General features: G+C 48.9%; 1 protein-coding gene and 1 long non-coding RNA gene across 2 annotated transcripts in view; both read left to right on the forward strand.

Annotated features, from left to right (window-relative positions):
* The window catches only part of ARHGAP39 (Rho GTPase activating protein 39), a 106,526-nt gene that overhangs the window by 16,203 nt on the left and 65,930 nt on the right, over nucleotides 1-24,393 (forward strand). The window lies entirely within an intron of this gene.
* On the forward strand, nucleotides 296-12,425 carry LOC116435956. Its single transcript, XR_004236905.1, has 3 exons — nucleotides 296-324; nucleotides 5,098-5,102; nucleotides 12,327-12,425. It is a non-coding gene; the product is annotated as an uncharacterized LOC116435956 (long non-coding RNA).

Below are 24,393 nucleotides of genomic sequence, written 5' to 3' on the forward strand. Positions count from 1 at the left end.
ATTTATCATGTCTGCCTTCGCCAGTCACCCGCTCTTCCTCCTTTCCTTTAGTGTTTGTCTGAGACAGACTTGGATCTGTTGGAGCAAATCCAGAAGATTCTCCAAGGGCTGGAGACAGACTGGGAGAGCTGGGAATGTCCAGCCTGGAGAAGAGGAGGCTCCAGGGAGGCCTTAGAGCCCCTTCCAGCACCTAAAGGGGCTCCAGGAAAGCTGGAGAGGGACTGGGGACAAGGGATGGAGGGACAGGACACAGGGAATGGCTTCCCACTGGTGGAGGGCAGGGATGGATGGGATATTGGGAAGGAATTCTTGGCTGGGAGGGTGGTGAGGGGCTGGAATGGAATTCACAGGGAAGCTGTGGCTGCCCCTGGATCCCTGGAAGTGTCCCGGGCCAGGTTGGAACAACGTGGGATAGTGGGAGGTGGGACTGGTGATCGTGAAGGTCCCTTCCCACCCAAACCATTCCATGATTCCATTTCTGGAGGTAGTTGGCTCAGCCGTGCTCCAGCAGGACATTAAAAATCCCAATGATTCTGTTTTCTTCAACTTCCTTACCATTCCTGGGCTCCATCTCCCTGAAGATCTCGTTCAGCCTTATTTTGTTGGGATTTTGGAAGGGTTTTTTTTCTTCTCTTCATCTTTCCCCTTCCAAGGCCTTCAACCAGAGCATTCCACTCATCCCCTGGTTCTTCTCCTGCCTGTGGAATACATGGCTGCTAAACCAGGATTTTCCAGGCTATCCCAGACTTTGTAACAGGCTTGGATGGTCTGAGAAATTTATTGAGAAGCCTTGTGGGATTTGCTGGAAAAATTGCTCCCTCCTGCCTTTATTTCTCACGTTTTCCTTCTGCTCCATTTCTCCTCGCTTGCTTTTTTCACACCTTCCGAGTCCTCCTTCACGGCTCCGGCAGAAACTCCTTCATCCCTGCGAGGAGAGACTCGGAATTCTGTCGGAAAGCTGCAGAAGCACAAAAATATCCCTTCTGGCTGCTTTTCACGGAGCTCCTGGAGTCCGGTGGGGCTGCAGGGATGTGTGAACTCCATCCGCAGGTGCTTCACAACGCTGCTCCTCTTTTTTCCATGCCAGGCCCTTGGGATCAACCTTTGAGTTTCCTCCTCCTCCCATCATTTTTTGGTCATTCCATGTAGGAATTGTCTCATATCAGGTGCCCAGATATCTCTCTTAGAATGACGGAACTGTTGAGGTTGGGAAAGATTTCCATGCTCAAGGAGTCCAACCATTCCTTCAGCATTGCCAGGGCCACCACTGGCCTTGTCCCCAAGTGCCACATCCACAGGGATGTTAAATCCCTCCAGGGGTGGGGACTCCACCTCTGTGCCAGGATTGGACAGCCTGAATATTCCCAAAATCCAGCCTAAACCTCCCCTGGCGCAGCTTGAGGCTGTTTCCTCTCATCCTGTCCCTTGTTCCCTGGGAACAGATCCCAACCCCCACCCGGCTCCAACATCCCGTCAGCGTCTTCCCAACTGTTTTCCTCGTGCCCAGGCTCTGCCGTTCCCTTGGAATTTCTCCAACTGTCGAGCTCCTGCTGCAGTCACACTTTTTGTCTTTTTTTTTTCCCCCATTCTCCTGTCCTCCCACTCCCATCGCTCCCGCTGCCATTCCTTCAGTACCTCGCAGGGAAAAGATGTTTTCACACTCCAGGATCTCGTGGAGTCTTTGATGCTCGGATATGCAAATTTATTTGCATCTCCTTTGTGCTGCTGGTACCTTGCTGCGTCTTTCAGGTGCCTGATTGTTGATCCAGCTCCATTGTTTCCCGGTGGGAATTAACCCTCATGCTACTGGGAGCAGTTAATCCATGGGGGAAAAAAAAACCCAAACCAAACTGCGTTAATTCCTGGCAGTTTTAGCACGGAGTTTTTTTGGCCACTGTGAGTTGTGAACAAGAGACTGGAGGGAAAATTCAGGGTGTGGGATTCGGGAAAAACGTGGGGGAAAACAGAAGCTGTGCCAAGGATATCCCGTGATCTTCCTTCTGCCAGAGTAAAACAGGTCCCGGTTGTGTCAAATCAGGAGGAAATGATAAAATCTCCCCTTGGCCTCGGTGGGATTTCTTGGGAAGAACTTGGGAGTTCTGTGGGTGGTTTGAGACGCTGTCCCTGCTGGATGAGGAGCCTTCCAAGTAGGGATTTGAAGGCTCTGTCTCAGCTGCAATTCACAGAATCATGGAATGGTTTGGGTTGGAAGGGACCTTCAGGATCCCATTACAAATCTTTGCTGAGTATCCATTTCCCTGGCTGTTGGAAAAGTGACTCCTATCCATGGATATCCATCCCTTTTTCCTCGAGGGAAAATACTACATCATCCCTCTGTAGAGGAACTTAAAATTTGAGAGGAGTTTTGAGGGAATGAGAAGGTCAGAGCAGCTGGGTCATTCAGCTCCTTGTATCCAAGTTTTATTATGGATAAGGCATGTTTCCTTCCGATGGAGAAGGGAATGCGATCCATGCAGTGCAGCCAATGGGCTGGCTGGGAAGCCAAAATAAACAGTGTGGAGTAGGAGGAGGAATTTTGATGTGGCAGGGAACAAAATCCGATGTAGGTTGGTGTGGAGTTGATTTGAGCCTCAAATGTGAGGAATTTAACCCGGAATTCTTGCACGGAATCTGACGATAGATTCCCCATGTGCTTCCGGAGTGTTGATGGGCAGCGTTGTCCTGCCCTGCCATGAATTGCTCCATGAGTTTTTTTGGGAGAATCTGAGGGAAAGGGTTGGGTGTGGAAGGTGAGGAAGACTCCAGTGTAGAAGGTTGGGAATGATCATTCTGGAAGGTGTGGAAGGTGAGGAACAATCCCGTGTGGAAGGTGGGGAATTGTCCTGTGTGGAAGTCAAAGAATAATCCGGTGAGGAAGGTGAGGAGTGGTCCAGTGTAGAAGGAGTACATGGAAGGTGAGGAAGGGTCTGGTGTGGAAGACAGGAAGGGAGGACAATCCCATGTGGAAGGTGAGGAAGGCTGGTGTGGAAGGTGAGGAAGGCTCCAATGCGGAAGCAGTTTTGTGTGGAAGGTGGGGACTCATCCTATATGGAAGGTGAGGAAGGGTCCAGTGGGGATTGATCCAGTCTGGAAGGTGAGGAAGAGTCTGGTTTGGCAGGTAAAGAAGAGTCTGGTGTGGAAGGTGAGGAAGGGTTCAGTGGGGAGGATGAAGAACAATCCCATGTGGAAGGTGAGGAATGGTCCTGTGTGGAAGGTGAGGAGCAGTCCTGTGTGAAAGGGAAGGAAGGACCTGGTGTGGAAGGGAAGAGTCTGGTGTGGAAGGGGAGGAAGGGTCTGGTTTGGAAGGAATACAGTGGTCTGGAAGATACGGAGCAGTTCAGGGTGGAAAGGGAGGAAAGGTCTAGAAAATGAGGAACAGTCCTGTGTGGAAGGTGGGGAAGGGTTCAGCGGGGATTGATCCGGTCTGGAAGGTGAGGAAGAGTCTGGTTTGGCAGGTAAAGAAGAGTCTGGTGTGGAAGGTGAGGAAGGGTTCAGTGGGGAGGATGAAGAACAATCCCATGTGGAAGGTGAGGAACAGTCCAGTGTGAAGGTGAGGTGAGGAAGAGCCTGCTGTAGAAGACGACCCAGAGGACTGTTTGGGGCAGGCTGGAAAGGTCTCGTGCCTGTGATCCCACCATCTCCCGGTGTTCCATGGCCCCCACGAGCCACATGCGGTGCCCATTCTGTGCCAACCCTGAGCCAGCTCCCAGATCTCCTCCAGTGCAGTTACAGCAGGATGTAAACTCAGAACCAAAACCTGGTTTTATCCTTCTGGTCCTCGGGTCCATCCTGAATCCCACAGCGGATGCTGAGGAGCTCTCTGGCTCCTGGCAATTAAACCCCGCTAACGATGGAATCGCTCGTTCCGTCCCTCGTGATTGCAGAGGGACGTTCCTGGCGCAGCCTCTTAACGAGCGCCTTCCAACACAGTTCTGCAGCACTGGAAAAAAAATAATAAAATAAAATATGCATATTTTAAGGAGACAGATTGCTGCCTTCATCTGGCTCCCTGATTAGATGCCAGGGCGGCACCGTGCGACAGGAATTCCATTCTTTTCCTTCTCCGCGTTTCCCTTCCGTCTCCCTTTTCCCTCTTTTTATTGAATTACTGTTGTGCTGGGTGATTTTTGATTCTCTAGAAAGATTCACTGCTGTGGGCAGGTCCCTCTTTGCTGCCTGAACTTGTGAAAACCTTGAAGCCTCCAGGCCCAAAGGTGACCTGCAGAGCTCCGCAGGATTATTGGGAAGCAGGAACACAGCAGTGACAGCGCGGTTGGCTCCAGGAAAAGTGGATTTAAAGCAAAACTTGGGCTTGTTTTGCCTGTGCTGCTCTTCATCAAAATCTGAATTTTCAATGTAGTTTTCAAAGGTTTCCAAGCAACCGTGTGTGTGGTTGGCTTTGGCATGATCCCAGCATCCTCTCTCTTCCTTTGGGACGGCGCCAGCCAGGAAGCTTCCTGCTGGTTCGGAGCGGTGGGAGATGGCCATCAATGTCCTCTGCTTCGGGAGTCCGCTGGCTGCTGCTGCCAGGCCGTGGAGCTGGGTCAGTTATTCCCTGGAATTGCTGATGCTGAGGGTTTGGGACCTTCTGAGATCCCGTAGTTGCTTGGGCAGAGTCCCCCTGACCTTGAAAATTACGGGAAATGGAATCCCACCATTCTCCATTCATGGATAGCTGGTGTCCAGTTCTGGGGTGTCCTGCATAGGAGGGATGCGGAGCTGCTGGAGCAGATCCAGAGGAGGCCACGGAGGTGCTCCAAGGGCTGGAGCCCCTTTGCTCTGGAGCCAGGCTGGGAGAGCTGGGAATGTCCAGCCTGGAGAAAGGAAGGATCCAGGGAGACCTCAGAGCCCCTTCCAGGGCCTAAAGGGGTTTCAGGAGAGCTGGAGAGGGACTTGGGACAAGGGATGGAGGGACAGGACACAGGGAATGGCTTCCCACTGGTGGAGGGCAGGGATGGATGGGATATTGGGAAGGAATTCTTGGCTGTGAGGGTGGTGAGGGGCTGGAATGGAATTCGCAGGGAAGCTGTGGCTGCCCCTGGATCCCTGGAAGTGTCCAAGGCCAGGTTGGATGGGGATTGGAGCAACGTGGGATAGGGGAGGTGTCCCTGCCCATGGCAGGGGGTTGGGATAAGATGAGCTTTAAGATCCATTTCAACTCAAACCATTCCATGATTTTGTCATGGAATTGGATTTGGCCGGTGTCCATCGTGGCATTTAATGCTGTAAAAATCATTTGCTCTACCACGACCTTTTCTGTGGTGCTCTGATTTTTTTTTTCCTGTTTGCTGCACACACTGGGAATAAAATCCAATCCCATTTATTCCACTGCGTCTCCACAGCCCAAATCTTTGAGTGCTGGTGTTTTAATCCCATCATTTGACATGTTGCTCCCTCTCCATTCCCCCCGGCCTGTTGCAAATCCAACCTTAAGGAATGAAGCTGGAGAACAAGACTCGATCAAGACTGGAGAGCACTTTTTCTTGGCATGATTTTTTTCCGTGTCAGTGAAGTTGCTTTCCCGGCTCTCCTGATGTTCACACAACCCCAAATAGTTTCTAAATTCATATAAAATCTTCGTTTCTGTTTGCTTGGCTTCTCTGAAAGGTGTGTGTGTCCAGCTGGGAGGTTGGGCAATGTTGTTGTTGCCCCACCTGGGAGCGGGAGCCGCAGGAATTCAGGCACTGGTCACAAAGTCCTGTTGAGTAACGCCGGATTTTGGGAGTGGAAAATATAATTTCAGTCCTTGAGAGCCTGTACGTGAGTCCTCTCCTGGTTCTTGGGCAATCTTCCCAGGGAATAATAAAACCTGTGAGGAAAGGAGGGCGCGGAGCATCCTGGTGTGCGCAGGCCGAAGGAGGCCCGGGAAGAAGCCTGGATGATTGCCTTTGAAGAGTCCTCCCTGTTGAGGTGACCAGGTTGCGCTCCTAAATCCTGATGGAATGGTTTGGGTTGGGAAGGATCCTAAAGACCATCTGGTTCCATCCCCCGATTATTCCAATCCCTTTGTCCTGGCAGCTTTTCTCCAAAAAGGTGAATTCATGGCCGTGGGATTTGGTTTAGGCAGAGCCATCGCTCGCGAGGCTTTTCCAGGGTGGAGGGACCTGGGCTCCCTCCCTGGGGTTGGATGCAGCCCCCCAGGAGTAACAGGATGCTGACAATGGGATCCTGGAGGGAAGGGATGTGGCTGCTGGATTTGCTTCCTTCGTTTCCCGTGAAAAGTTTGATTTGACTGAAATCTTTGGAAAAGAGCCTGGAGTGACAGGACAAGGGGGAATGGTTTAAACTGACAGAGGGAATTTGGGATATTGGGAAGGAATCCTTGGCTGTGAGGGTGGTGAGGCCCTGGGCTGGAGTTCTCAGAGAAGCTGTGGCTGCACCATCCCTGGAAGCATCCAAGGCCAGGTCAGACAAAGCTTGGAGCAACCTGGGATGGTGGAATGAGGTTGGAACGAGATGATCTTGAAGGTCTTTTCCAACCCAAACCATTCCATTATTCCATTTTAAATTGTAATAACAGCATTTCTCTGAGGGCTCCTGTTGAACTTGATGCCTTTTTGAAGGAATTTAATTTCTTTTAATTCTAATTTAATTTTAATTTATAGAAATTTTAATTAGCGGAGGGAGGAGAATCCAAGTGACGTCTCCTGTTGAGGGATAACAATGCCAAACTTCCTCTTAACCAAAATATTGCTGCTCTTCTTGCTGAGCATGGAATTATTTAGGTTGGAAAAGACCTCCAAGGTCATAAATTCCAACTGTTAACAGCACGGAGTTGTCCTTTCAGCCCGAAAGGTCAGCACAGGTTTTTAGATGATATTTAAGGTGAGCAAACAAACAGGGATTTGGTTGGAAACCCAGGACAAGAATCCTGATCTGGATTGCCCGAGCTTTTCCCGAACCTCCAGGATTCCAGGTGGCCCCAAAAGGAAGGAGCTGTCCTAATGTGCTGTTTTAATGGATTACTCGGAGATAATTAAAATTACTCTGCAGCAGCTTTAATCATCCCTTGCATTCCTTTGCTGCCGGAGACACAGCAGCTGTGTCCTAAAAGTCTGGTGGAGTGAGGGCTCCCGGCTGGCTCCTGATGGATTGGGAATTTCTCTCCGTGACTGGTGGATTCTGCACACTCAGGTCTTTGATGAGTCGTGATGCTTCATTAGCTCTGGAGCAGCTAATGAGCGACCTGTGTGGCAGGCTTTAAGCAAGTCATGGAATCATGGAATGGTTTGGGTTGGGAGGGATCTTAAGGATCACCCAGTCCCACCCCTCTGCCATGGGCAGGGACATCTTTCACTATCCCAGGTTGCTCCAAGTCCCATCCAACCTGGCCTTGGACACTTCCAGGGATGGGGCAGCCACAGCTTCTCTGGGAATTCCATTCCAGGGCCTCACCACCTTCACGGAGTGGAATTTCTTCCCAGTATCCCATCTAAACCCACTCTCTGTCCATTTAAAGCCCCCTTGTCCTGGCATTCCCAACCCTTCAGTCTGGAATCTGCATTTTCCGGGCATGGAAACAACTTCCCCCAACCTCCTTTTGATGAGTCCAGGACCAAATTGAAACTTTAATTTTATTAAATAGAATTAGCAGAGTAAAGCCCTAATTAAGAAGGGTTTAACAATAATCCCTCGGAATGAGCAAAGTCGTGGTATCCTGCCTGTGGACTGGGCCGTACTCCACTCCCTGGTTTTTTGGGAATGTTTTGTAATATGGCTTTTGAAACACAGTTTTGTGGCTCTTTCTGACTAAGAATCTATTTACAAATCCGTCCCTCCCGAGGGATGACTGGGAAAAGGGGTCATGGAGCATGGTGGAGTCACCATCCGTGGCCTTTTAATTGAACACATCCTAAATATTTCATTTTGACTCTTTCAAGTTGTTTGGGGGTTTTTTTCGGTGCAGGTGAAGCAAATCGTGTTTTACTGAACTAAAATTCCCACCTTTGCCTGGAATAACTCCGGGAAGTGGTCAGGGAATTTTAAAAAGCAGCGTGACAAGATATTATTGTTGTAGAGGGAACAAGCTCCCGGCGGGAAATCCATGAATGTCAACTTTAACATTTTCACTGTTCTTCCCACGCTTTCCTGGAATCCACCAGGCGAGTGGGTTTTCCTGCCCTGTCAACCTTTAGGGATGAATATTCCTTTTATTACTCCTCCTTTCTTTCCCTGTGATGTACAAGCCATGGGATGATGTCACAGGAGCCAAAGTATGGCCGGAGAACAAATAAATGTTGTGAGGACAGGGACAGAGGCGGGTGTTTTCCTGGGAAGACACAAAGCACTGGAAAACTGCCAGCACCTCTCTTCTTGGGACTGAGGCTACTCTTTGGGGTTGGGAATTCAGGAGGAGCTCAACCTCTTGTGGGATTGGGAATTCAGGAGGAGCTCAACCTCTTGTGGGGTTGGGAATTCCAGGAGAGCTCAACATCTTGTGGGGTTGGGAATTCAAGAGGATCTCAATGTCTTGTGGGGTTGGGAATTCAGGAGGAGCTCAATGTCTTGTGGGGTTGGGAATTCCAGAGGAGCTCAGTCTCTTTAGGGGTTGGGAATTCAGGAGGAGCTCAACCTCTTGTGGGGTTGGGAATTCTGGAGGAGCTCAATGTCTTGTTGGGGTTGGGAATTCAGGAGGAGCTCAATGTCTTGTGGGGTTGGGAATTCAGGAGGAGCTCAATCTCTTGTGGGGTTGGGAATTCAGGAGGAGCTCAACCTCTTGTGGGGTTGGGAATTCTGGAGGAGCTCAATCTCTTGTGGGATTGGGAATTCCAGAAGAGTTCTGACTCCTCTTTTTTTCTGGGATGAGCCTCCCCAGCTCCTTCAGACACTCCTTGGAAATCCCTTCCCAGCCAAGGGAAAGAAGTCAGGAAGTGCCTCAGCCTTTCCCTCATCTTTTGTCCCCTTTCCCTGTCTGTCCCACAAAGGATGGAGATTCCCCTCCGCCCCATTTTCCATGGATCCATGGGAACCTTTTCCATTGTCTTTTAGCTGCAAGAACCAGATTAATTCCAGTTGGGATTTACCCCTTTTCCCATTTTCTCCCTGACCAACCTTCCACCATCCTTGTCCTGAGTTCCTGCCCTTCTTCCAGAGGCCACAAACTCCCTGTTTTCTATGAATTCCAAGCTGTCCAGGAGGAATATTCCCTAAAATCCAACCTAAACCTTCCCTGGCACAGCTTGAGGCCATTTCCTCTCTTCCTGTCCCTTGTTTCCTGGGACCAGATCCTGACCCCCACCTGGATTCACCCTGGGATCCCTTTGATCCAGTTTTTCTCCAGGATGAGCCTCTCCAGCTCCCTCAGCCTCTCCTGGTTCTCCAGCCCCTTGCCAGTTCCATTCCCATCTCTGGACATGCTCCATCACTCCAGGCTGCTCTTCCAACATGACTGACCTATTCCCCTGTTGGGGTCCCTCCCCTGCCGTGTAGCCCTGGGAGAGGGGCCCTGAGGGCACAGACACGGGGTTTCCCTGCCCCTGCTCAGCCTCGTTCCCATTGGTTGGTTTGTGTTCCCTGCGCGGGCAGAAGAACCCTTGGTCCTGTGACTTTAACAGTTCCTCGGCAGAGCTCCAGCCATGTGGCTGGAGAAATAAACATCTCTGAAACAGCTATCAAGAATCTGTCTGTCCATATATATTTCCTTTCCACGGGACTCCTGGTTTGATATATGCGTGTTGCAGGATCCCCACTGCAACATAATGGTGGAGAATTGTGAGCAGAACGATCCCTGATCCCTAAGCGACTGATTTGTGTGAGTAAACCCTGGAAACTTTGGATTCCTCTTCTTGGTTTTGTTTTGCTGTTCCATATCTAAACTATGGAGGAACAGTGGGAAGACTCTTGGCTCTCAGAGCCGCATATGGACATTTATCTTAAACTTAAAATGATTCTTGAACAACGATTTGTAAATTTTAGCTTGATTCAAGCTCAAAAAGAACTGAAACACTTCCTGGCATGGTTGTTTAAGAACTTTTTCTATGTTTCTTGGGATTTAATTCTTACCAAGGGCTTTTGGAAAACCGTTTGGACACAGTTAATACTGGAGTCAAAATATATGCCGATGGAAGAATATTTTCGTGAATATTATTTAATTACCGAGACTGTTGAGCAATGTCAGCTGTGTCCTGGCGAAGGGAAGCCTGGCGCAGGGACCGTGCGGCCCAGGCCACGTGCACCGAGCGCTCTGCGAGCAGCAGCGAGGCAGTTCCCGCGTGCGGGCGGAGCCAAGCGAGCCGCAGTGTCGGTGGCGGAGCGAGGCGCGGTGGGAGCGGCGGGACCCGGCGGTGCCCGCCCGGCCCTGCACACCGCATGGTGGAGCGAGCCCCGTGAACGCCCGACCGAGAGGGGCGGCGCGCGGGCGGCGGCTGGCGGCGGCAGCGGTAGAACGGAGCCGCGCCCAGCCGAGACGCACGCTGGAGCAGGGCGCGGGGAGGTCGTCGCTCGGGGGCCCGGCCGAGATGGGGGTGCAGCGCCCGGCATTGGCAGCGAAGCTGCGACCAGAGGAGGCGACGCACGGAGAACTGAGCGGCGCGGCCCGGCCCGGCCCGCGCAGCCCCGAACGCGACGCCGGGAAGAGCGCGCAGGCACCAGCAGCCCTGACAATTCCAACACGGGAGCGACCGAAAGAGAGAGCAAAGACGCAGCGAGACAGAAAACAGCAGCCACTCGGAAAAAGGAAAAGATCATAATAACTAAGACCTTAGGGATAGTAAAATGGTATAATGTTAAGCAAAATTATGGTTTTATAACAAGGTGTGACAACCAGCAAGACATATTCGTGCATAGAACTGCTATTAAAAGGAATAACCCTGAAAAATGCATCCCAAGCTTGGGAGATGGAGAGGTGGTGCAATTCAAAATTGTGCTAGGGAGAAAAGGGTTACAAGCATCGCAGGTCACTGGGCCTGATGGTGTTCCTGTAAAAGGCAGTATATATGCCAAAAATCGTAGTCATGTTAGACAATATCTCCATTGTAAACCCCCCCTAGAGTCTCCCTTTCCTAATCCCACCTTTCCCTTTTACCCTATGTCCTATTACCCCCAGTGTATTCCTAATCCGTTTTTTCATCCATGGTTTCCCTCACAAAACCATGCTTTTGCCAATTGTTTCCCCAAAAATCCCTTTCCAATGCCAAGTGGGGGATGAAAAGGGGGAGGGAAGAAGTTAAACCCTCTCCTGCCTCAGTTTCCCCACAAAGCATGCTCAGAGAGTTCTGTCTCCCTTCTGTCAGCCCTAAGATGTTCCACAGAATCTGATTGGACATTTAAAGACTCAGGAGGGTGGCTTGTTTTGTCTTGAAACTGTTCTTGTTATGTTTATCCAGTTGTTTTCATTCTCCTTTTATTAAAATAGAACGGGTGAGGTGTTGGGGTCCCTCCCCTGCCATGGAGCCCTGGGAGAGGGGCCCTGAGGGCACAGACACGGGGTTTCCCTGTCCCTGCTCAGCCTCATTCCCATGGGTTGGTTTGTGTTCCCTGCGCGGGCAGAAGGACCCTTGGTCCCGTGACTGGAACAGTTCCTCGGCAGAGCTCCGGCCATGCGGCTGGAGAAATAAACATCTCTGAAACAGCTATCAAGAATCTGTCTGTCCATATATATTTCCTTTCCACGGGACTCCTGGTTTGATATATGCATGTTGCAGTATCCCCACTGCAACATTCCCCAGTAGCATCCAGGTTTTTTTTAGGCTGGATTCTCCCCCAGAATTCCAGTCCAGCATTTTGGATGGAAGTTCTGATGAGCAGGAAGCGTTAATCTGTGAGATCTCCGTGGACATGTTGTCCTAGACGTGCAGGAACAGGAAAGAGACAAAAAAATTCCTTTTCTAGAAGGACAAACATGAATCACTTTGTGTTTCTTTGTGAGTAATCCTGCAAATCCGTGGCGCCCGGCAGGAATTTTGCCACATCCCACCCAATCCGTGCTTCCATGGAGTAGCATCTCCCAGCTGGGTGAACTGGAGTTGAAGATAAAATTTAGAACAAGTGATAAAAGTCCTCGTGGGCTTTCTAAAAATACGGTGCCCTCTTGTCATCAGCATCGCAGTTTCCCAAGGAGCCAACAGGAACATTTTTCCCTGAGGAAAACAGGATTTGTCATCTGCAAGCTGTCACGGCTCCCGTGACCTGCTGCCTCGGGAAGAACCCTTGGGAATTTGCTTCATGGTCACAAACGTGAGGACGAGTGGGTGGCTTTTGAGGGTTGGTGTTTGGAGCTGAGGCATCTTCAAGGTCTTTTCCAACCCAAACTATTCTGAGGATGTAGGGCAGGGAATGGTTTCAAACCTCCAGAGATGGGAAGTTGGGAAGGAATTCCACCCCGTGAGGCCCTGGAATAGAATTCTCAGAGAAGCTGTGGCTGCCCCATCCCTGGAAGTGTTCAAGGCCGGGTTGGATGGGGCTTGGAGCAACCTGGGATAGTGAAAGATGTCCCTGCCCATGGCAGGGGGGTGGAATTCCATGATCTTGAAGGTCCCTTCCAACCAAAACCATTCCATGATTTTATTGTGATTTCATGCTTTAAATGTCTCCCCTTGTATAAGTAAAACTCTCATTGTTTGTGGAAACCTTCTTTTCATCCCTGGAGACTCCTGGTGAGAATATCAGGAATTTTGTGGAATGACCCTGGGTAAAAGCTGGATCTCAGCACTGCAGAAGCATCACCCACATCCCCAGAGACAAATCCTTCTCTCAGCCCTTTTCCATCGGAATTCAACCTTGGAAAATCATTCTTTAAAGCCAAAATCTGCCCTAGGGAAGAGATTTTCCAGGCTTTCTTTGTCCTGAGGTCATTCATTTAACTTGAAAAGTTGGAAGGAGGAAGGAAAAACTGGGAGACCTCTCGAATGGATCAGGTCTCATCCCTGGCTTTGCTAAACCCTTCTGTAGTGCAGACTGGGTTTAGTCCCTTGGTTTTAAGGACTAAACCCCACTTTTGGATATTTACTGGGTATTATTTCTGTGGCACTTGATGTAGTAGTGGGAAAGGATGGGATGGAACAGATTCCCTACCTTCATGATCCATGTATCCCAGATTCTGGGTGAAATTTACCAGCAGGGACACAGCTCGTGGGTCCCTCCCAGCTCAGGATATTCCATGATTCCATGGTTTCCTGCCATATCCATCAGCCCTGTTGCCAGTTCCTTAATCTGGGACTGGTCTGGGTGCAGCATTCAGCCCAGAAAATTCATGGAAATTCATGGAATCATCTCAGTTTGAAAAGCCCTCTAAGGCCATGGAGCTCAACCATTAACCCAGCACTGCTAAGCCCACACTAAACCACATCCCTGCATCTCAAATGCCATGGAGCATCTCCTCTTGGATCTCCTCTTGGATCAGGGGTTGATATTTGGGTGGCATCACCTTCCAGCCTTCATTTATGACCTAAAAAGATGGAAAAGCTGGTGAAGGATCAAAGGATGTGGAGGTTTTGCTGGGAGAGCAGGTTCTGGGTCTTGTTGCATTCTTTTGGTGAGACTTTTGGGTAAATATTCCATTGGTTGGATTTCTGAGCCCCCTAAATGCTGGTATTTGTCCCAAATCCTTGTTTTGTCCCAAATACGAGCTTTGGACGTGGATTCAGTTCCAAGGCCACACAATATTCCTTTGAATCGCTTTGTTTTAACCAGTGTCACAATGATGGCACCTCAGGGTGTTCAGGCTCAGCTGGGAAGCTCCAAGAAGGAAAACACAAGGAATTTGGAGGCACCAGCCTGGTTCTGGTGGAGTTGGGTGAACTCAGAGAGCTTCGTGCTGCTTTAATTCCCCCTCCCTGGGCATCTCTGCGTTTAAACAAAGGTCTGAATTAGTTTCTCTCAAAATAAAGAGGTGGTGCCAAGCAACAGCCGTAACTTTATCCCTGATGTTCCCAAGATCCCGCTCTCCCTTTATCCAACCGGTACTTCCCAGCTGATGGACAAACGAGCCCATCCAGCCTCTTTAAATCATCAGCGTGGTGATGATTAACAGCAATCAGCAACAGGAGGAAGGAGACAAAAGGCCCTCCTGAATATTTGACTCCTTGTCCTCTCAACATTTCAGTTGTTCCAGGCGAAAGGTTAAGTGGAGACAGGGAAAAAAAACCAGGAATTTGGGCTGAGGGTCTGTGGAAAAGGTAAAATTTGCAGCTCTGCTCTCACTTGAGGACTCAAATTTTATCTCGAGTCTCAGTTGGAGAATTGAAAGTTTAAAGGCGAAGAAACAGAAAATTGTGAACCTCTCCGAGATTGCCTCATCCCCTTGGAATGGCTCATCCCGGGATGTGGCGGATGGAACAAGGCGGGCATTGAGGGAGTGGGTGCTCGGCCAGATGTTTTCAGGGAGTTTCACAATAGTCCTTTCATTTCCTGGGCCCGAGTTCTGATTGGAATCCAGGGCGAGGAGGGAGGATCGTGGTGGTTGATGGAGCTGCCGGGTGGGAGGCTCGTCATGGGAGTGAAAATCCCAGGACAGGATAAAAAAGGTGTCTCTGAACTGTTGGAAATTCTGTGGAAGAGAGAATTAATATCCTCAATCTGTTGGATTCCCTAAAAAAAGGGAGATCTAGTCCTGATTGCCTTTCTCTTTGGGGGACTTGGGGGGAAAATGTTCTGTGGGTTGGATTTCTGAGGCCCTTCAGAGGTGACATTTGTCCCATGTGTTCGTTTTGTCTCAAATCTGGTCTTGGATTTTCCTAATTCCATGAATTCCCTAAATTTGCTCCAAGTTTTGTTGTTCTACGGCTGTTACAGGTGTCCCATGCGACACAACAATTCCAGTGCAACACCACGATTCCTGAGGGTTGGATCTGGTTGATCTCTTCCAAACCAAACCATTCCATGATTCCTTCCAACATTCCTCCCAAATGCCTTCCTTGAAGGTCCCTCTGGAAGCTGTTCCAGGTGCTTTGAAGCTCAAGGTGTGAATCCTTCTCTGTGGAGAAAGTGGTGGAAGGCTCAGGAGTAATTCGGAGAAGTCATGGAATCTCCATCCTTGGACATGTCCAGAATCCAACTGGAAACAATCCTGATCCATCTGCTCTGGCTGGGCTTTCCATGAGCAGGAAGGTTGGATTAGGTGATCTCCAGAGGTGCCTGCAAGCCTCAAGTGTTCTGTCATTCCATGACAAAGCTCTTTTAGGATGCAGGACTCAATTTTTGGGGTGTGGGAGCTTTTCCAACTCATCCTACCCCATCAGGAGCTCTCCAGCTGTGTTTTTTTGGAAGTTCCCAGTGCCTTGTGTGTGGATCCACTGAGAGGAATCCTCTGGAACTGATTTTTGTACAGAGGACTGAGGTTGAATTGTGGTTTTGAGCTGAAATGGAGATAAATCAGATTCCAGATAAATGTGTTTGTATTGGATGTTAGCACCATAAGCAACCCGGAGAAGGATTAGTTGCACTTTTCTTAGGGAATTCTTAGGGATTTGTCTGTATAGAGGATGGTAACGACTGTGGGAAGGCTGGATCTGCTCAAATTATGGAAAAGTTGGGTGATTAAGGAGTAGGATGTTTGTGTATTCAGAAGAGGGATGGTTCAGTGAATGCAGAGGGACTCAAAACTTCCCCGTCCAGGCATCGGGAACATCACGTGAATGAGCAGGAGATGAGTTTGGAACAGGGAGTTTGGACCCTGGCACAGGCATCCCAGAAAATTCTTGGCTGCCCCATCCCTGGAAGTGTTCAAAGCCAGGTTGGATAGGGCTTGGAGCAACCTGGGATAGCAGGAAGTGCCCCTGCCCATGGAGTGGGATGATTTAAAGGTCCTTTCCAACCCAAACCATTCCATAATCCTATGAAACAGCTCTGCTGCTGCCACAGCCGGAAAAGTACGGAGCTGTTCCGGCCCGGGAGGGTGTCTCTCATCTTCACCAATAAACAAATGAATTCTGTGATTTGGATGTTTCACATCTCTTCAGTGCTGCCTGAGTTGGTGCTCAAATTGCTGCCTTGCAATTCCTTGATTTTATTTCTTGTTTCCGTTTCTGTGGAGAACGATTGGAGAGGCCCACGCGGATCCTTGAGTTAATGGTTTCCAGAATAAATCGAGCCAGAGGTGACCCTGAGGATCTGCGTGAGCCGGAGAGAGGCTTGGATTGGAAAAATGTTTTGTTTCCATGGGATGTTGGGAAGAAATTTTTCCCTGTGAGGGTGTGGAGGGGCTGGAATGGAATTCCCAGAGAAGCTGTGGCTGCCCCATCCCTGGAAGTGTCCCAGGCCAGGCTGGGCAGAGCATGGAGCAACCTGGAATAGTGGAAGGTGTGGAAAAATGGCAGGAGGTGGGACTGGATAATCCCATGGATCCAAACCATTCTGGGATTCTGGTTTTCCTCCAGCATTCCTTACAGGAATGTCCCTTATAGGAGAAGCCGCTCCTGATTATCTGCAGGAGCGGAAATGTGGGTGCACAATTCCCCTTCTAAAATTGGATTGAAATCGGAAATGGAGTTTTATTGCACTCTCCAAGAACTACTTTGTAACTTCGTATGGTGAGATGAAGAGCTCCTCTAGCTAATATCCAATAATATCCAATAAAATGGAAAGCTGTCAAGGTTAAGGGAAATAATTGTAATTAAAGACCACCCTTAAAAATGAAGTTGGCTTTAAAATAAGAAAATTTATGCTGCTTTCAGATATTGAACAGCCAGAGCAGAGTTCAAGGCTCTGCTCATTGATTTCTTCCATATTTTTCATTGTAACTTCAGGAAGAGAATTTTGACCATTGCTTAATCATTTTACCCCTACCTAATTATTCCATATTTAAATTTAAAACTGCCCAAAAAAAAAAAAAAAAATCCAAACCACCTAATTGACCAAAAAAAAAAAAAAAATCTAAATTTGAGTCTCGCAGTGCCTTGACAGTCTCACATCAACTTTTTTCCCCCTCATTTTGAGACCTTTTAATTTTCTTTTTGGAGAGATTTGAATCCATGCTCAGTACCAGATTGTCCTGAATTTCCACACATCCCAGAGGAAGGTGAGGAAGAGGAAGCATTTATTCCATGCAGAGGATGAAGGACACGGCCCTGCCAAGGGCTGATTTTCCCTCTAGAGCCGCAGCTCTGAAATTTCCAGTGCTTTAGGAATGTCTGGGGTAATTTGAAGTTCACAATAAACTCACATTTGATTATTTGAGTTTTCCTCTTAAATCCCAACCCCATTTCCTGTTCATTCCACGGAGCTCCCTCGCCAGTCACGGCACCGGGGTAGAGCAGAGGAATTGTTTATGAATTCATAACTTAACAGGGAAATAAACAGCAATTTATCCATCAGAGCCTCACTCCGGAGAATTATGGATATGGATAATAAAGCGTGGGGGGGAAACTTGGGATGGTGATGTGAGGGGCCTAAAGAATAACGGATATGATTTAGAGCCAAATATGTGATTTTTTTGGTGGAATTTCAGGCTTACAAAATACACCTCAAGCAGGATTGGAAGTTTCAAAACCTCAGTGCAGAGCAGGAATCTGAAGGGCTTTTGTATTTTTATCACCTGCCTGATACTGGAGCCTCCTGAAATTATCTCGGAATTTCAATATATCCTTGGTTTTGAAGATAAAATTCTTATTTTAGACCTGAGGGTGCTTCTAAAGCACGTGACGGCGCCTCTGATGAGTTTGTTGATCCAAAAGTTGCAGCGTCGCGGAAGGAAAAGTGTGGAGGATTTTAGGGAATAACAAACCATCAAAGCAGTTGCCACAGGAGGGTGGGATGAATCATTAGGAGTTGGAATTGATTTATGACAGCAGAGAGATCATGTCAAAAATGCCTAAAATTCAGATGGAGATCAGATGGTTTTTGAGAGCCGACCCCGGTGTTTTCGTGTGTCATCAAAAGTGATTTTTTGGGGCTTTTTTTCTGGGAGAAAAGAATCCAAAGTTGTTAGGAAACCGTGGCTGGGGTTGTGTCACATCACCCTTGGAATTAATGTGGAATTGTGGCAATGGTTTGGGTTGGAAGGGACCTTAAAGGTAATCCCATTCCAACCCCCTGCCATGGGCAGGGACACCTTCCACTATTCCAGGTTGCTCCAAGCCCCGTCCAACCTGGCCTTGGACACTTCCAGGGATGGGGCAGCCACAGCTTCTCTGGGAATTCCATTCCAGCCCCTCACTACCCTCACCACCCTCACAGCCAAGAATTCCTTCCCAATATCCCAAACTCCCTCTGGCAGTGCCCTGTCCCTTCGTCCCTCATCCCCAGTCCCTCTCCAGCTCTCCTGGAGCCCCTTTAGGCGCTGGAAAGGGCTCTGAGGCCTCCCTGGAGCCTTCCCTTCTCCAGGCTGGACATTCCCAGCTCTTCCAGCCTGGCTCCAGTGAGTGACTCAGCCTTATCTTGTTCAGTATATTAATTTGAGGTGATTTGCTTCTAAAAGGGCAAAAAAATTATCCCTGAAAAACCCATCTGAGTATTTTTCTGACGCGTGCTCAGCTCCAAGCAGGAATATGACTCTGATGCCGACGATAAAATAATCAGCTCAAAGGCAGGTGATGTTGTGAGTTCCTAATGAAATGCATCCCAGAGCTGCGGGTGGTAAAGCTGGAATATCATTGTCTGCCTCGGGAATTATCCGGATTATTATTCATAACATTCAAAGAGCTGCAGAGGAAGGAAGTCGGTGTTAACTGGATGCGGAATTCGGGTATGGAGCTCAGCACTCACACCTCAGATGTCGTAGAGGAGTTGGTGGGGATGCTCTGAAGAACATGGAATTTGAATTAAAAGGGTCCGGAAAAGTGGGATAAACTAAATAAAATTATTAATTAGTTGTAGTTATTGTGTTGTGTGGGATTCTTCCCTCTAAATCTACCTGAAGGAAGAAATTATGGGAAGAAGGGATTTGTGTGAGGATCAACGCTGTTCTCCGGAGCCGAAGTTGAGACTCTTGGAGAGATTCCCACGGGTGGTCCAACCAGATGGAGTTACGGGGTGGCTTTTCCTGTTTTGAGAAGCTCTGGAATAGTGTGTAGGACAGCAGGAAAATCACATTTCCTGGGAATGGAGGTCTTTCCCTTTTTAATGGTCAACCTCCAAACCTATGCCAAATCAATGGAGTTAAAGATGCTCACACTCCATCTTCCTGGTTTTCTGTCTCCTCCAGGACTTTCAGCTCCTGCTAATTTCTCCTTCTAGTGGAAGATGTCCCTGCCCATGGATAGGGGTTGGAATGAGATGGTCCTTAAGGCCCCTTCCAACCCAAACCATTCCAGTATTCTAATTCATATTCTTTTAATTGGAAAGGCCTTATCAGTCAGAATTCCATACTAAAGGGCGATGGAAGGCTGGATTCCATGGCTGTACAGGTGTGGAAATGAAAAAACACCTGGAGTTCACCCAAGCTCGTGGTAAAGCCTTGGATGGACGCCCAGAGCGAGACCTGGATTTGGCTGCAAAACTCATCCCATTTCCAAATAATCGGATGTTGGCCTCATCATCACAGTTGTTCCAATACAAAATCCATAACTCCATGATAAAAACATCTCCAGTGAGACAACAGTTTCTAGACAGAGCTCCATGAAGCTGCTGAAACTGCTTTTTCCCAGATCCTTATTTGCTGAAACGAGTGCATTAATTAAGACTTTTTCCCCCGCAGACTTCCCGGTGTCAGTTCTCCTATGGATCCCTGGCAGGGATGTCTTGTATAAATAGACTTTGACTGGTTGTTACTGGAGCTTCCAGTTCCCACGCTGATGCTTATCAAAGCAGATTAGTTCCCAGCCAAAGCCGGGTTTTTCTTTCTTTCGAGGGATTTATCACATCCAAACAAGGCCGCGGCCTAGCGGAAGTGGCCGTGTTTGTGTCCTCAGACCTCCTGAGCCTCCTCAAAACGGGATGGGGCTGTTTTATCCCTCCCTGCCTCTTTGGGAAGCAGGACCTGCATCCTGTCTGGCACACTGAAGCTTATCAAAGCAAATTAGTTCGCAGGCAAAGCCGGGTTTTTCTTTCTTTTGAGGGATTTATCGCATCCAAACAAGGCCGCGGCCTAGCGGAAGTGGCTGCTTTTGTGTCCTTGGACCTCCTGAGCCTCCTCAAAATGGGATGGGGCTGTTTTATCCCTCCCTGCCTCTTTGGGAAGCAGGACCTGGATCCTGTCTGGCACACTGATGCTTATCAAAGCAGATTAGTTCCCAGCCAAAGCCGAGTTTTTCTTTCTTTCAAGGGATTTATCACATGCAAACAAGGCTGCGGCCTAGCGGAAGTGGTCGTGTTTGTGTCCTTGGACCTCCTGAGCTTCCTCAGAATGGGATGGGGCTGTTTTATCCCTCCCTGCCTCTTTGGGAAGCTTGAAGCAGGACCTGCATCATGTCTGGCAGCTTTGGATAATCACCGCCTGCCCAGGGGGTGAGGCTTCACCCCAATGCTTCCATTCATTCTCTCAGCCTTTGGATTGCGTTGAGCAGGCGGAGGCTTGATGGCATCAGGTCGTTTATTTTTCCTTGAGTGCTTGGCTCTGTCCTGGCACGATGGGATCCAACCGGCTCCTCCATGGATCGCCTCTTTGAGAGGCACCCGCTGGGCTCTGTGGGAAGCTAAACTCGGAGTCGCGTTCATTTAAGGATTAAATGTTTGCAAAATTCCTGTAATTGCCCAGCCAGACCAAAACTGGGGAATTAAACGAGGATAGCACAGCCCTCCTGTGGATATTTGAAGCCCTGATAGCATCAGGACCCAGGGGATGCCACAACTTGTGGTTGGAAGGGCCATTAAGGAGATTTTCCTGCTTTTCCAGTTGTCAGCCTCTCTCTTTGAAGCCAAGAGCCCCCAGTTTGGCCAAGAAGAGTCCTGTCTTTGGGAAATCTCTTGCTTCCTCATCTGGCCGAGGGTCTGAGTTGCTTCCTGGATTTTTTAATTGGGAGGGGAATTGTCTCAGCTCTAAATTTGATGTTTGTAGTTATTCTATAGGAGATGCTGTTAAATAATACTGGGAAGCAAAACAGTGTGGGAAGTGGGCCAGGAGCGTGGCTGGCACTGTTTTTTCCCTCTTTACATTATCCAAGGAAGCTGGGGCTTCCTTAGGATGTAGAAATCCGGGGGAAAAAAGCCAAGGATGTATCCACAACACTGTGTGGAGAAAGTGCCTGTATATCTAATTATAATTACAGGGAAAGTCACTGATGTCATGGAATGGTTTGGGTTGGAAAGGGACCTTCAAGACCATCTCATCCCACTCCCCTGCCATGGGCAGGGACACCTTCCACTATCCCACATTGCTCCAAGCCTCTGTCCAACCTGGCCTTGGACACTTCCAAGGATGGGGCAGCCACAGCTTCTCTGGATTCCTCTAAAAGCTGATTTCTTCCAACTCTTTATCCTTCTGCTTCTTCCCACTTACCCCTCATTATTGTGCTTAATTCCTGATGCTAAACTGCAAATAAAATTATGGCAACAGATAAACTCTGCCATGAGGAACACAACCCCTGTGGAATCAGGGAATGATGCATTTTTTGCATAATAAAAACTCGAGATCCACTCGCTGACGCCGTTGTGAGTGTTCATAAAAGCTCGCTTTCCTCAGGGGTGATGTCGTCTGCGGATGCAGTTTTCCCCCGGAACTTCCACAGGGAATGATGCTCTGCAGCCACCAGGGCCTGAAGTACGTCATGGAAATGAATAAAATCCTCTCCCCTTGGGTGGCCAAGCACTTTCTGACCTCTCCCGATTCCAGTTCTGCTCTGTAAATATTATGGAATATTATTTTTTAGTGGTTGAGTTCCAACAGGACATGAACTGGTTCCAGAACAAAATCCCTTTCAGGGGTGTGGATTTAGGCATCTACCACCCTCCCAGGGAAGAATTCCTTCCCAATATCCCACCTATCCCTGTCCTCTTGCAGTAGGAAGCCATTCCCTTTGTCCTACCACTTTTCCAAAGTCCCTCTCCAGCTCTCTTAGATCCCATTTAGTCACCAGAAGGATTTATTGGGAAAACTCACAGGCTCAGTTGCTAGAAAATATTTCCAGGCTTTTGAGGAAAAAACCTCATCTCCAAAAAATACATTGGATCTATGAACAGAATTTTTATTGCCTTCATTAAAAGGATTACAGAAATGTTTTGGAAGCAATTCTAACCCCTTCCTTGATCCACCAAGTCTCAGTTGGACTGGGAAAGCTCGTTCCACCAGTTGAGATTTGCCAATCTCCACGTTCTCTGCCTCTCTCACGTCAAAAAATTCATCTGCTTTTTCCTGGTTTTGTTGTTTTTCCTATTAATCCATGGTTTCTGGTGGGCTCCTCTGGGAAGAAACTGCACATTCCTCACTGGGAGTGGCTGTCCCTGCGGAGTTTGGCATCCCTCTGCCCCAAATCCATGCTCGGTGCCTGGGATTTGATAGCAGGGCTTGCACAGCAAATTATCTTCCCTGGCAATCAAGTATGAAACGCTCGGAGCGATCTAAATTAATGGATGGGATGGGATGGGATGAAATTAATGGGATGGGATGGGATGAAGGTCAGGAGGATTCAGGTGCAGACTCAGCTCTTGCTTAACTGTTATAGGCCACGCTTAAGTGGGTTGACACCATGACCCTGAACTTTGAGGCATTGGGTGTTGATGGAAATTAAACTCTAGACTTTGATTTGTCGCCGTTCCTGGTCTCGCGTTGCTTCTGCAATCCCAAGCTTTGAGATTCCCAGAGTTTGATCCAGTCCTGGGTAGGTGAAGGTCCAGCTGGTCTCTGCTGTCCTCCAGTAAAATGTTTGGATCCCACACCGTGAGCAGGAGAGGGGAAATTTCTGCCCCGCCTGTCCCGCTCAGGTGGGGCTCCACCTGGAATTCTGCATCCAGCTCTGGAGTCCAACAGCAGAAGGACGTGGAGCTGCTGGAGCAGATCCAGAGGAAGCCATGGAGCTGCTCCAAGGGCTGGAGCCCCTCTGCTCTGGAGCCAGGCTGGGAGAGCTGGGAATGTCCAGCCTGGAGAAGGGAAGGCTCCAAGGAGACCTCAGAGCCCCTTCCAGTGCCTAAAGGGGTTTCAGGAGAGCTGGAGAGGGACTGGGGACAAGGGATGGAGGGACAGGACACAGGGAATGGCTTCCCACTGCCAGAGGGCAGGGATAGATGGGATATTGGGAAGGAATTCTTCCCTGGGAGAGTGGGAATTCCACTAGAATGGAATTCCCAGAGCAGCTTTGGCTCCCCCATCCCTGGAAGTGTCCAAGGCCGCAACAAAAACCCTGAGCCAGAACCCCCAAAACCCCACAAAGATCCTGTTCTTTTTGTGGGATTTTTGCAGGATTTTTGTGGAGTTTAATCGAGACATTTTCCAAGCAACTTTCTCCCATCTTCAATCCAGCTGACAAATCCCAAATTCCCTGACATCCCTGTAATTAGCTGCAGACAGCTGACTTGGAGTCTGACAAAAACCTGCTAAATTTGCTGCGTTCTGTGCCGTTATTTCGAGTTATTCATCTTGAAGGACCGTCCTTCACCCCGGAAGCTCAAGACACCAAAAAGATTCCACACTCTGGGAGAAGCAGGATCAGCACTTGGCAATTTCCTGGCTCTTTTATTCCGGCTCTCCATCCACAGGATCCAAATCTCTCCCCGTTTGTTGCTCTCGAGCACTGCAGGATGAGTTTCCTGGAGGAATTTGGCTTCTCAGGAGGGATTTGAGTGCAAGAAGCCAAGTTCTCCCAGGAAAAGAGCAGATTCCTGTTTATCCCAGTGCTGCCCTGGCCACCCCCTCCCTTCCCACTGGGAATTACGAGGTGCTGCATCATTTTCGTGACCTATATGCAAGCTGTGGCTCAGCGTTAGAGTTTTATGGGATTAATGACTGTCCCTCATCTCATTTTTATGGATAACTGGGATGAGGTGATTTCATTACCTCCTCCACTTCCATGTGGATGAAGAGAGGGACGTGGTAGGATCGTGGAATCATGGAGTGATTTGGGTTGGAAGAGACCTTCAAGATCATGGAATTCCAACCCCCTGCCATGGGAAGGGACACCTTCCACTATCCCAAGGTGCTCCAAACTGGCCTTGGACACTTCCAGGGATGGGGCAGCCACAGCTTCTCTGGGAATTCCATTCCAGCCCCTCACCACCCTCACAGCCAAGAATTCCTTCCCAATATCCCACCTAACCCTTTCCTCTGGCAGTGGGAAGCCATTCCCTGTGTCCTGTCCCTCCATCCCTTGTCCCAAGTCCCTCTCCAGCTCTCTTGGATCCCCTTTAGGCCCTGGAAAGAGCTCTGAGGTTTCCCTGGACCTTTCCCTTCTCCAGGATGAGAAGGAATCCCATTCCATTCCACCTTATCCTATCCTAGTCTTTTTCCTCCTGCTTATTCTCAGTGTTACAGGAAGGACCAAAAAGGAACAGATTCCAGGTATTTTCCTTCCCCTTTCCTTTTAGACCTCTCCTTTTTTTTTTGTTGTTTCCCATCTGGTTTTTTATGTTTCCTGATAAATATCCATCCTG

The sequence above is a fragment of the Corvus moneduloides genome, chromosome 1, assembly GCF_009650955.1.
Source record: "Corvus moneduloides isolate bCorMon1 chromosome 1, bCorMon1.pri, whole genome shotgun sequence".
Taxonomy (NCBI): Eukaryota; Metazoa; Chordata; class Aves; order Passeriformes; family Corvidae; genus Corvus; species Corvus moneduloides.